The 9777-nt window shown below is 32.3% G+C and overlaps 1 pseudogene; it reads left to right on the top strand.

Moving 5' to 3' along the window:
- Positions 1 to 797: 797 nt before the first annotated feature.
- LOC131653385 (probable leucine-rich repeat receptor-like serine/threonine-protein kinase At3g14840) lies at positions 798 to 8894 on the top strand (annotated as a pseudogene).
- The last annotated feature ends 883 nt before the right edge of the window (positions 8895 to 9777 follow it).

Genomic DNA, 9777 nt, shown 5'->3' with positions numbered 1-9777 from the left:
GACTACTCTCTCTGGTCTTATTTATAAGATTTTTTTATTAAATATATTAAATAATTAATATATTTAAACAATATATGGTTCATGTACATTGTCTTTTTAATGAATTAAAAAATAAAAAATTTCTTTTATATAGAACTAGATGAAGTACAATTTATAGTACCACATGGAGTATAGTTTTTTTTGACTAAGTACAATTTATAGTTTAATTTAACGTTTAGTAATGATTGAAAAAGCTAAGTTGTTTTAATAAAAGTAAAACAGTAAGCTTATCAGTATAAAAAAAATACAATACTATTATTCAAAAACTGAAATGAAAAAAACGATAGTAGTGATATTTGTAATCCTAAAAAAAGAAAGACGAGGTAAAGTACGTTCAAAGCTCATGTCTTGACTTGACTGAAGTAGCGCGCCCGCGCGCGAGAAGCATACGGTGGTGAGCGACGGAGCTTGGTGGTGGAGTCCTCGCAGCAGAGAAAAAACTAAGTACTTTTACTACCATTTCTTAAATAATGAGGCTTAATTTTGACACTTACAAATTACAACCTCACATTAATTCAGAAATTCTATGTTTGAAAATCAATTGCTTATGAAGCTCAACTGTTTGTGAAAATTCTTGACTGGGGCATACTTGTATAATACGTGCAGAATAGTCTAAATGTTGACTTGCACATACATACATTTTGCCAATCTATGATTAGATTTACCGTTCTAAACGGGTTGATACGATTAAAGGTGTTTGTATTTTAGCACATTAATAATGTTGAGGAATAATTTGACCCCAAAATGATGATTTACTCCTATAACCATTTATATATGCATTAAGAACTTTGCTTGTCTTTTTTCAGAAGAAGAAAGAAAGAACTTTCCTTGCCTCTTAAATTCCAAATACATCATACTATATATGTTCTGACTCTTTAGCTCTAACTTATTGATATTATCTTAACTTCTCTTTTGCTTGTTAATATTAAGATGAACACTACTTCTCAGTTTCTCTTCCTTTCATTCATTGCCATATGGTTCATATCTCTAACAGCTTTTGGAGCTGATACTATTCACCCTGACGAAAGTATGATATGTATTTCTACTGTAGCTTTCGTTAATCATAAAGAAGTTTCTTTAATCTGATCTTTGTTTTCTAGTTTTTTCTATCTAAGGATTCATGTTAGTTTGAGTAACATGTATTTTTCTGCTTGTATAGAAATTTTGTAGATATATTTGATGGCATGTGTTTGTAGTTTAGAAAAGTTTGAGTACCTGGCTGATAGCTTCTGAATTGTATATTTAGAGAAAGCTCTTGAAGATATAGGTAAATCACTTGGTAAGAAGGATTGGAACTTCGACATAGATCCATGCAGCAACAAACCTAACTGGGCCACACCTCCCATATCCAAAGTCGTAGAAAATTATGTCACCTGTGACTGCTCTGTTGCTGGTGACGACTTCTGCCATGTTGTTTCAATGTAAGTCTATTTTCCGTCTAAGTGACGCTTTTCTATCACCACTTCTAATTAATTTGAATTCTTTTTTTAGTACTCAAGTATTTACATGAGTTATCGTGTAGTAAACTTAACTGGTATACTTATAGTTATACATCTATAAAATTGCTACCCCTTATAGTCAAACTGAAATTTGAATGTAAAATCAATATTCTCAAAGACTTGTATTTTTACTAAAATTATGTTTGAAAAATAGTAATATCAGTTTTAAATCTATTGGCTAAGAAATCTATTAGAAATTTAGACTTAATTACTTTATTTTCCTTTTTGTTATGTTTAACTTTTTCATAGTAAACTGTTCATATACAGAACTTTGAAAGGGCAAAATCTGCTTGGCACTCTCCCACCACAACTGACCGGGTTGCATTACCTTCAAACTATGTATGTAATTCTCAAACTTTTCCTGACATCCAAATTTACGATATTACTGAACTTGTTTTATATCTTCAATCACATGTATCTCTATATATTATTTTGCTCGACAAACTATATCTCTCTCCCTCTATTACAGTGACCTCTCTCGCAATTACTTGAATGGCACAATTCCAAAGGAATGGGGCTCCATGATGAATATTAGAAAAATGTATGATTTGTCTCTTTTTTTCTGCTCTGATTTTTAAACATTCATTGTTCGATATATTATACGTTGTCGATCTTGACATATGGGCCTTACTTTACATTTTTTTATAATACTTCGCAACACAATAAGTTAACGATTACATGTTTCTTAATGATCATCATAGTGCTCTCCCCGAAAATCGTCTATCGGGTTCAATACCAGCTGAGATTGCAAACATATCTACTCTCCAAATTTTGTGAGTTTCTCATTACCTACCTTTTCGGGAAAAAAAATCCATTTATAAGTACAAAAACATGTATGTGTTTAATTCAAAGAGTTTCAGTAGAAATTAACTTTAACTTGAAATGGACAGGGAGTTATGGAATAATCAGTTGTCTGGAAATCTTCCTCCTGAGCTTGGGAGTCTAACCCAAGTTCTAACACTGTAAGCACTTTATTTTTTCCCCCTTTTTTTTATGTTCTCCTAAAATATCAAAGTTCAATGTTTAAAATCCACTTTGATTTCCATGGCTTAGAATCATAATTTACTGTTTGTTGTATAATGATATATAGGTGAATTTCCTCTAACAATTTTATTGGAGAACTACCTGGGACATTGACCAAGCTCACTACATTGCGAGATTTGTAAGCTTCAAATTTTTATGGTGCTGTTTACTTATGAATAAATTATAAAGTAGTTCTTATGATGCTTCAAATTTTCACGCTCTATCTCAATGCAGCCGAATTGAGGACAACCAATTCTCTGGAAAGATACCTGATTATATTCAGAACTGGATAAATATCAATACACTGTATTCACTCTTCTTTTTTATTTTAATTTTTGCTCAAATTAATTGGTTTTTGTTTTGCTTGGCTTTTTAAAATAATTATTGATGGTTACTTTACGCTTGACAGAGTGATTCAAGGAAGTGGATTAAGTGGGCCGATTCCTTCTGGAATTTCTCTTTTAAGAAACTTAACTGACTTGTATGTAAGATATTTTATATATCGGTAAAGCAAGGGTTGGAATTTAACTTTCATTTTAATATGTTTATTTAACTGTGATTCAAATGTGATATTCAGGAGAATTAGTGATTTGAATGGATTTGAGTATGCACCTTTGCCAGAACTTAATAAAATGACTGCGTTAAAAACTTTGTGAGTTGATTCCTCCTCAGCCTCTCTCAGAAATAGAAAAGAAATAAAGCATTAAGAGAGACACTCATAGTATATTGTCTATTTTGTTGTCACAGGATTCTGAGGAACTGCAACATCAATGGAAAATTATATGATTATCTTGGGACTATTGCATCATTAAAAATATTGTAATTGCTTTCTTACTGCATTTTATTTGCTTTCTAAGACATTTTCTTTTCTTTTATTGGTTTAAAATTCACATGGGTCCTATCAAACTTATATTGGATCCATATAATTTGGAGGAACCCATATATATTTCAACCAATAAAAGCAAGCGTGTGTTAGAGAGTATGTTGTTTGCACTTTAACTCATTCTCAATATGATATCTCTTTCAGGGACCTCAGTTTTAACAAATTAAGTGGAACAATTCCGAGATCCTATGCTGCCATGAACAGTTCGAATTACATGTAAGAAATTCATTGTAGTTTCTTACCGCAACTCTTTTTGGGATATATTTATAGTCATATATCTGATGGCTTTAAAGTTTAAACCAACAACTCTAGTTTCAACTTTTAGTCTGAAGTAGGATAGCTGAATAATCTACTTAGATTCATGAGGATTGAACTCAACCTAAATACATGAATAAATGTCAACCTTATGGAGCTCAAATAGTGCACACCAAGTTTCCATTGTTAACTGTAAAAGAATTTAATTAATGTCATGTTGGAATTTAATGAACTATATGGTTGCAATAGGTTAAGTGCCACACAGACATCTGTCTCTGGATTTCGTTTCAAAAGTTCAAGCTAATGTATTTGCACCATTCTATTGCAACTTTTTTAGTATCAAAAGATTACACTCATTTTATTTGAAAAGTAAAAAATCCATGAGAAAGAAGATGACCATATTATATGAAGTGTAATGATTAGAGTCAGTGTCTAAGAATTAAAACACTTTTCTGTATAGAACAGTCCCTCAAGACAGTTAACTAAATCAATTCAATATAACTAGCTTATATCCCTTAATGCTCGGTCTAGCTCAATAAAGACTAACCTTTTTAAATTGATATCTTATGATAGATTTCTTACTGGAAACCTTCTCACTGGACCAGTACCTCCTACTTGGAGAAAGAATACCTACGTGTGAGTTATCTTTTTAATTGTCCCTGTTTTTTCTTTTTGTTTGCTTCCCTGCCTTTCCCCTTTTTTTAAATTAAAGAATTGTTGATTTAGACGTGAAGTTCTTATTTGGTTCGCATTAAATGCATGACCACCACGCACCAACTATTCTGCAACGATTATTTATTTAACACTAAATTAGAGCTTCTAAGTAATGATATGATATTTAAATAATATCTAAAGCATTAAAGCTTTTTTCAGAAGTACTAACTACAGTTTAATCCGTTATTGTTGGCGGAATTTCCAACACGCCCCTTCACGTTCAGGTCTCAATGAGACTGAATTGTGGACGATGCGGGAAGCCCAACGCAACATATTTAAGATAAGTTGTGATACCATTGGACCAAGACAATAGAACCAACAAATGGATCATAACTAGGTTACTAGGAAATCGTATTGAAATTTTATGCTCTGAGTATGATTGTGCAATTGTTTACTACCTAAAAGATAATATGATTGTGCAATTGCTTACTACCTAAAAGATATTTCTATTGAAGGTCACCAAATGTTTCATGAATTCTCTGGTTGTTGTATTGTATTATTATCATATTCTCAATAAAATTTTATGACTTGTATATAGAGATCTTTCATACAATAACTTCAGCATCAGCCAGGAGAGTCAGATATGTCGAGATGACAATGTGTAAGAATCCTTGAATTTGTGTTCATTTGTTTGCAAACTTTGAACCTTCCTAAGACACCATCTTCTCTAATACATATCTCAGGAACTTGTTTTCTACTTCATGGGCACATAATGACATGTAAGTTGGGTATTATTTGAGTATTATAAATGCTAAAGCGCACACACACGCACATAAATATATCCTTTCCATTACCCTCTAATGATGTGATTAATCTTCTTTTACTAATCATGCTAACTTATTCTATTTCTTTCATCATTATCTCAGGGGAACAGTTTCGTGTTTGAGCCTTAAATGTCCTAAACGTGAGTTTCTTCCTGATGACTTTCCTTTAGACAACTATGATCTTACTATTCTTTTACATTTTTTTAATAAATCATGATTATTTTTTACTTTGTACACTACAATCAAGTTGTGTGTATAAACAAAATCAACAACAATAAATCATGATTCCCTCCTTTAATCTTTGTTTGCAGTGGGAAAAAAACATGATAACTAAAAAGAGAATGAATGTATAAAATAAAATTTCAAGGAACATACTTTTCTTTATTTGGTTTTCTTAATTTCTTTAACATTTGAATGTTGCTCGCATGCCCTGCTCAATCCAGCCTCATACTCCCTTTATATAAATTGTGGTGGAGATCAAGCAATAGTCAACCGAACAACTTATGATGGTGATTCAGAATCATCTGGACCAGCTAGATCCCATGCCACAGAAAATTGGGCATTTAGCAGCACTGGTCTATTCATTGAACATGATATACTTGGAAGAACTTTTACCCCACAAAATATCTCTAAACTTACTATGGCAGATGCTGAGTTGTACATGAATGCGCGTATTTCACCTATTTCTTTAACTTATTATGGGTTTTGCCTGGCAAGTGGAAGCTACACAGTAAATCTGCATTTTGCTGAAATAATGTTCACAGACGATCAAACTTATGGTAGTCTTGGAAGGCGTGTATTTGATATCTATCTTCAGGTACATGGTCTAAAAAATTTCTAGCCCCGTAGTCAAGTAATCACTATTCACTAGATTCCTATAGGGTGTTGAACTATTTTTCCAATTATAAAATACCCAGAATATCTCACTAACAACTGAATCTTTTTCTGATTAACACTTCACTGACAAAGTTCTACAAGATTTCTAAAACAGATGACAATGAAAGTAGTTGTAGGCTATAATCACCATGAAGCAGTAAGGGTGGGATTGTAATGTTGCAGGGAAAGCAGGTGCAAAAGGACTTCAATATTGCACAAGAAGCAGGAGGAGTTGGTAAGAAAATCATAAAACAGTTCAAAGATGTTGTTGTTTCTAGTAATACTTTGGAGATCCGTTTATATTGGGCTGGAAAAGGGACACAGGCTGTCCCAAATAAATCAGTATATGGTCCTCTTATATCGGCTATCTCAGTGGAATCTGGTGGGTTATACTATGTACCTTCCTAATCTTATGCTACGATCTCTATGTTATAATTTAATAGTTAAAATGTGTTGTAAAATAAACAAACAGACTCTCCACCTGGAACTGGAAGCATATCTGCAGGAGCTGTGGCTGGAATTGTGATTGCTGCAACAATTATTATCATTCTAGTATTCGGTATACTTTGGTGGAAAGGATGTTTTGGAAAGAAAAACTCATTAGCGAGAGGTGATTACATATGAATTTCTTTTGTTGCCGTTATCATCAAAAAATATGCTAACCCAAGATTTTTCAAGTGATACAAAATAAACTTCCCCATGTTGTGTTACCGAATAAGTATGAGGACATACTTTTCTTAGTACATCATGTTATGGAACCTGAGACTAGTTTTATTTTATTAAAAGAAAGTTGCAGGCTTACCAAAAAAAAGGAAAAGGGATTTTCAATGCAGAGTGTCCATGTGTAATTTTCTTTGTTCAAATTTTTTTGATCTTTCTGTTATTTCAATTAACAGAGCTGGAGAGTTTAGACATTCAAACAGGTTTATTTACCTTAAAACAGATCAATGCAGCTACAAATCACTTTGATATTTCCAATAAGATTGGAGAAGGAGGATTTGGTCCCGTGTACAAGGTATTTTGCATAATATAACAAATTCTCTCGCGTGTCACCCTTTTACAATAATTTTACATATATTTTTCAGAAAATTCTTTTTCAAATCCAAACATAATAGCATTCCTCGAACTGCAGGGATGCTTACACAATGGGACATTGATAGCAGTAAAGCAACTTTCTTCTAAATCAAGGCAAGGGAATCGTGAATTTTTAAATGAGATTGGCATGATTTCTGCTTTGCAACACCCTAATCTTGTTAAACTCTGCGGTTGTTGTGTGGAGGGAGATCAGTTGTTGCTGATATATGAATACTTGGAAAACAATAGTTTAGCACGTGCTTTATTTGGTATTTTTTCTCATATGGTCTACTTCGTGTTCCTATTTATATTTCATGTTTTTTTATCCCTGACTGTTACTACTTTCACAAATAAAGGTCCAGAAGAACTCCAAATAAAATTGGATTGGTCAACAAGGAAGAAGATCTATGTTGGTATTGCTAGAGGTTTGGCATACCTCCATGAAGAATCAAGATTGAAGGTTGTTCACAGGGACATCAAAGCATCTAATGTGTTGCTCGATAAAGATCTTAACCCAAAGATATCTGATTTTGGTTTAGCCAGACTTGATGAGGAGGACAATACTCACATTAGTACTAGAATTGCTGGGACCTAGTAAGTTACATTAATTCTTGCATTCTCCTAATTGATTAAAAAGTACAGCAAAATATCATCAAATTTAATTCAGATTGTATATGTTTATTAACTAAAGCTCTGATATCATGTTGTGCACATATCAAGTTATTTCATTGATATGTTTTAATTATGCAGTGGATATATGGCTCCTGAATATGCAATGCATGGTTATTTGACAGACAAGGCAGACGTTTATAGTTTTGGAATTGTTGCCATGGAAATCGTTAGTGGAAGGAGCAACACCCTTTATCGGTCCAAGGAGGAACCATTCTATCTTCTTAATTGGGTAACTTTTTTATGTTCTCCTTTGATCATGTAAATTTGATTATCCATAGTAAACAAAAACGTGACCAATTTCATAATTTGATGAATTTTCAGAAGTTGAATGTATCTTATGTAAATGACTGGTTTCAAATCAAACTATTCTTTGTTTTTTTCCCCCTTTCAACAGGCACATTTGTTGAAAGAGAGGGGTGACCTAATAGAACTAGTTGATAGAAGATTAGGTTCAGATTTCAACAAAAAGGAAGCTATGGTGGTAATCAATGTGGCTCTCCTATGCACGAATGTAACTTCAAACCTTAGGCCCTCCATGTCGTCGGTGGTAAGTTTCCTTGAAGGAAGGAGTATGGTTCCAGAATTTGTTTCAGATTCAAGTGAAGTAATGGATGAAAAGAAGATGGAAGTAATGAGGAAGTATTACTATCAGATGGAAGAAAATGAGAAAAGTAAGTCACAAACACAAAGTCAGAGTTTATCAATTGATGGGCCATGGACAGCTTCATCTTCGTCAGCTGTTGATCTTTATCCAGTTCACCTTGATTCTTCCTATTGGGAGAAAAGAAATTAAGAGTTTATCAATTGCATATTCCTGCTTGATCTCTTGCCAATATGCCTTGTGATGAAAATGTGATGCATTTAAAATAGGGTACTCTGTCCCTATTTATAAATCTCATTGTTGAATGCAGAGTGCTCATAGGGTTTTTTATAGTTAAACAGCTTCATCATCCACTTATTGAAAGGATTTTACTCTCTATGGTGAGATTCAAATATTAGAACCATTTGATTCGGTTAAAAGTTGTTGATCTCTTGAATTTGTTATAAATTAATTGACTTAATATTACAAGAGCAAAGTTAGCAACATGTTAGTTGTTGATTCTCCTATTCTTGCATCTAGTTTACACAGATTAAACACCACTAAAGGATAGAATTATCATACCATAGAAAACAATATATCAAATGCATTATTTCTTTCCTTTACGTTAAGTTTTGGTCCTTTTCATTTTAGTAGTTTTAAGGAGATCCTTTTAGTGACCAAACTTTTGCAATATTGGTCAAAATCTAAATCTTTGTTTCAGAAAAAGATGATGTGTCAGGTAATTTACTGGCCAATTAACATATAAGGTGATTTAAAAAAAGTTGACCATTGACCACTGAATATAATTAAATGGTTTTCAAATAAAATCTAGAAAAAGGGTTAAGATTAAAAGTTGGAATCCATGGGAATACAACCCACCAACTCTTCCATTTCCATCTCTAATCTTGACATTGAGGTAGGTTTCATCAATCCAACGTTTCTTCTTTATTTGACCGAAGAAGAAAGTTGTGTGTTTTATTTTGCCAAAGTATCATTATGTCTGGGTTACGAAGATATTTGATTTTAGAGATTTTGGTATCAGTTTTATTTCACTAGTAGTTAGCGGTCAACATTTAAAATTGTGGTTCACATATTCACATACATCACATTTATTTGTAAGTGAGTCATTTATCTTATTTTGTTAAAAAAAATTGAAAAATATATCTTCAGAAAGGTGAGCTCATATGTGGACTTATGTAATAATCTTGCACATTTTGAATTTGCTATAGTATGTTTATTTTACAACTCAGTGAATAATATGGAAATATATATTTGTAATAACTATTTTTTAAGAAATATTTTATGGATTTTTTTTATCCTATGCAAATTTGTACATATTAAAAAATTTAAAATTGTAAGTTTGTCTTGGAAATTATGTATTTTATATTAAATACTTCC

This window comes from Vicia villosa, linkage group LG2 (assembly GCF_029867415.1).
Source record: "Vicia villosa cultivar HV-30 ecotype Madison, WI linkage group LG2, Vvil1.0, whole genome shotgun sequence".
Lineage (NCBI taxonomy): Eukaryota > Viridiplantae > Streptophyta > Magnoliopsida > Fabales > Fabaceae > Vicia > Vicia villosa.
Note: the sequence above shows the minus strand (reverse complement) of the source record. Positions and strands in the feature narration are given on the sequence as shown.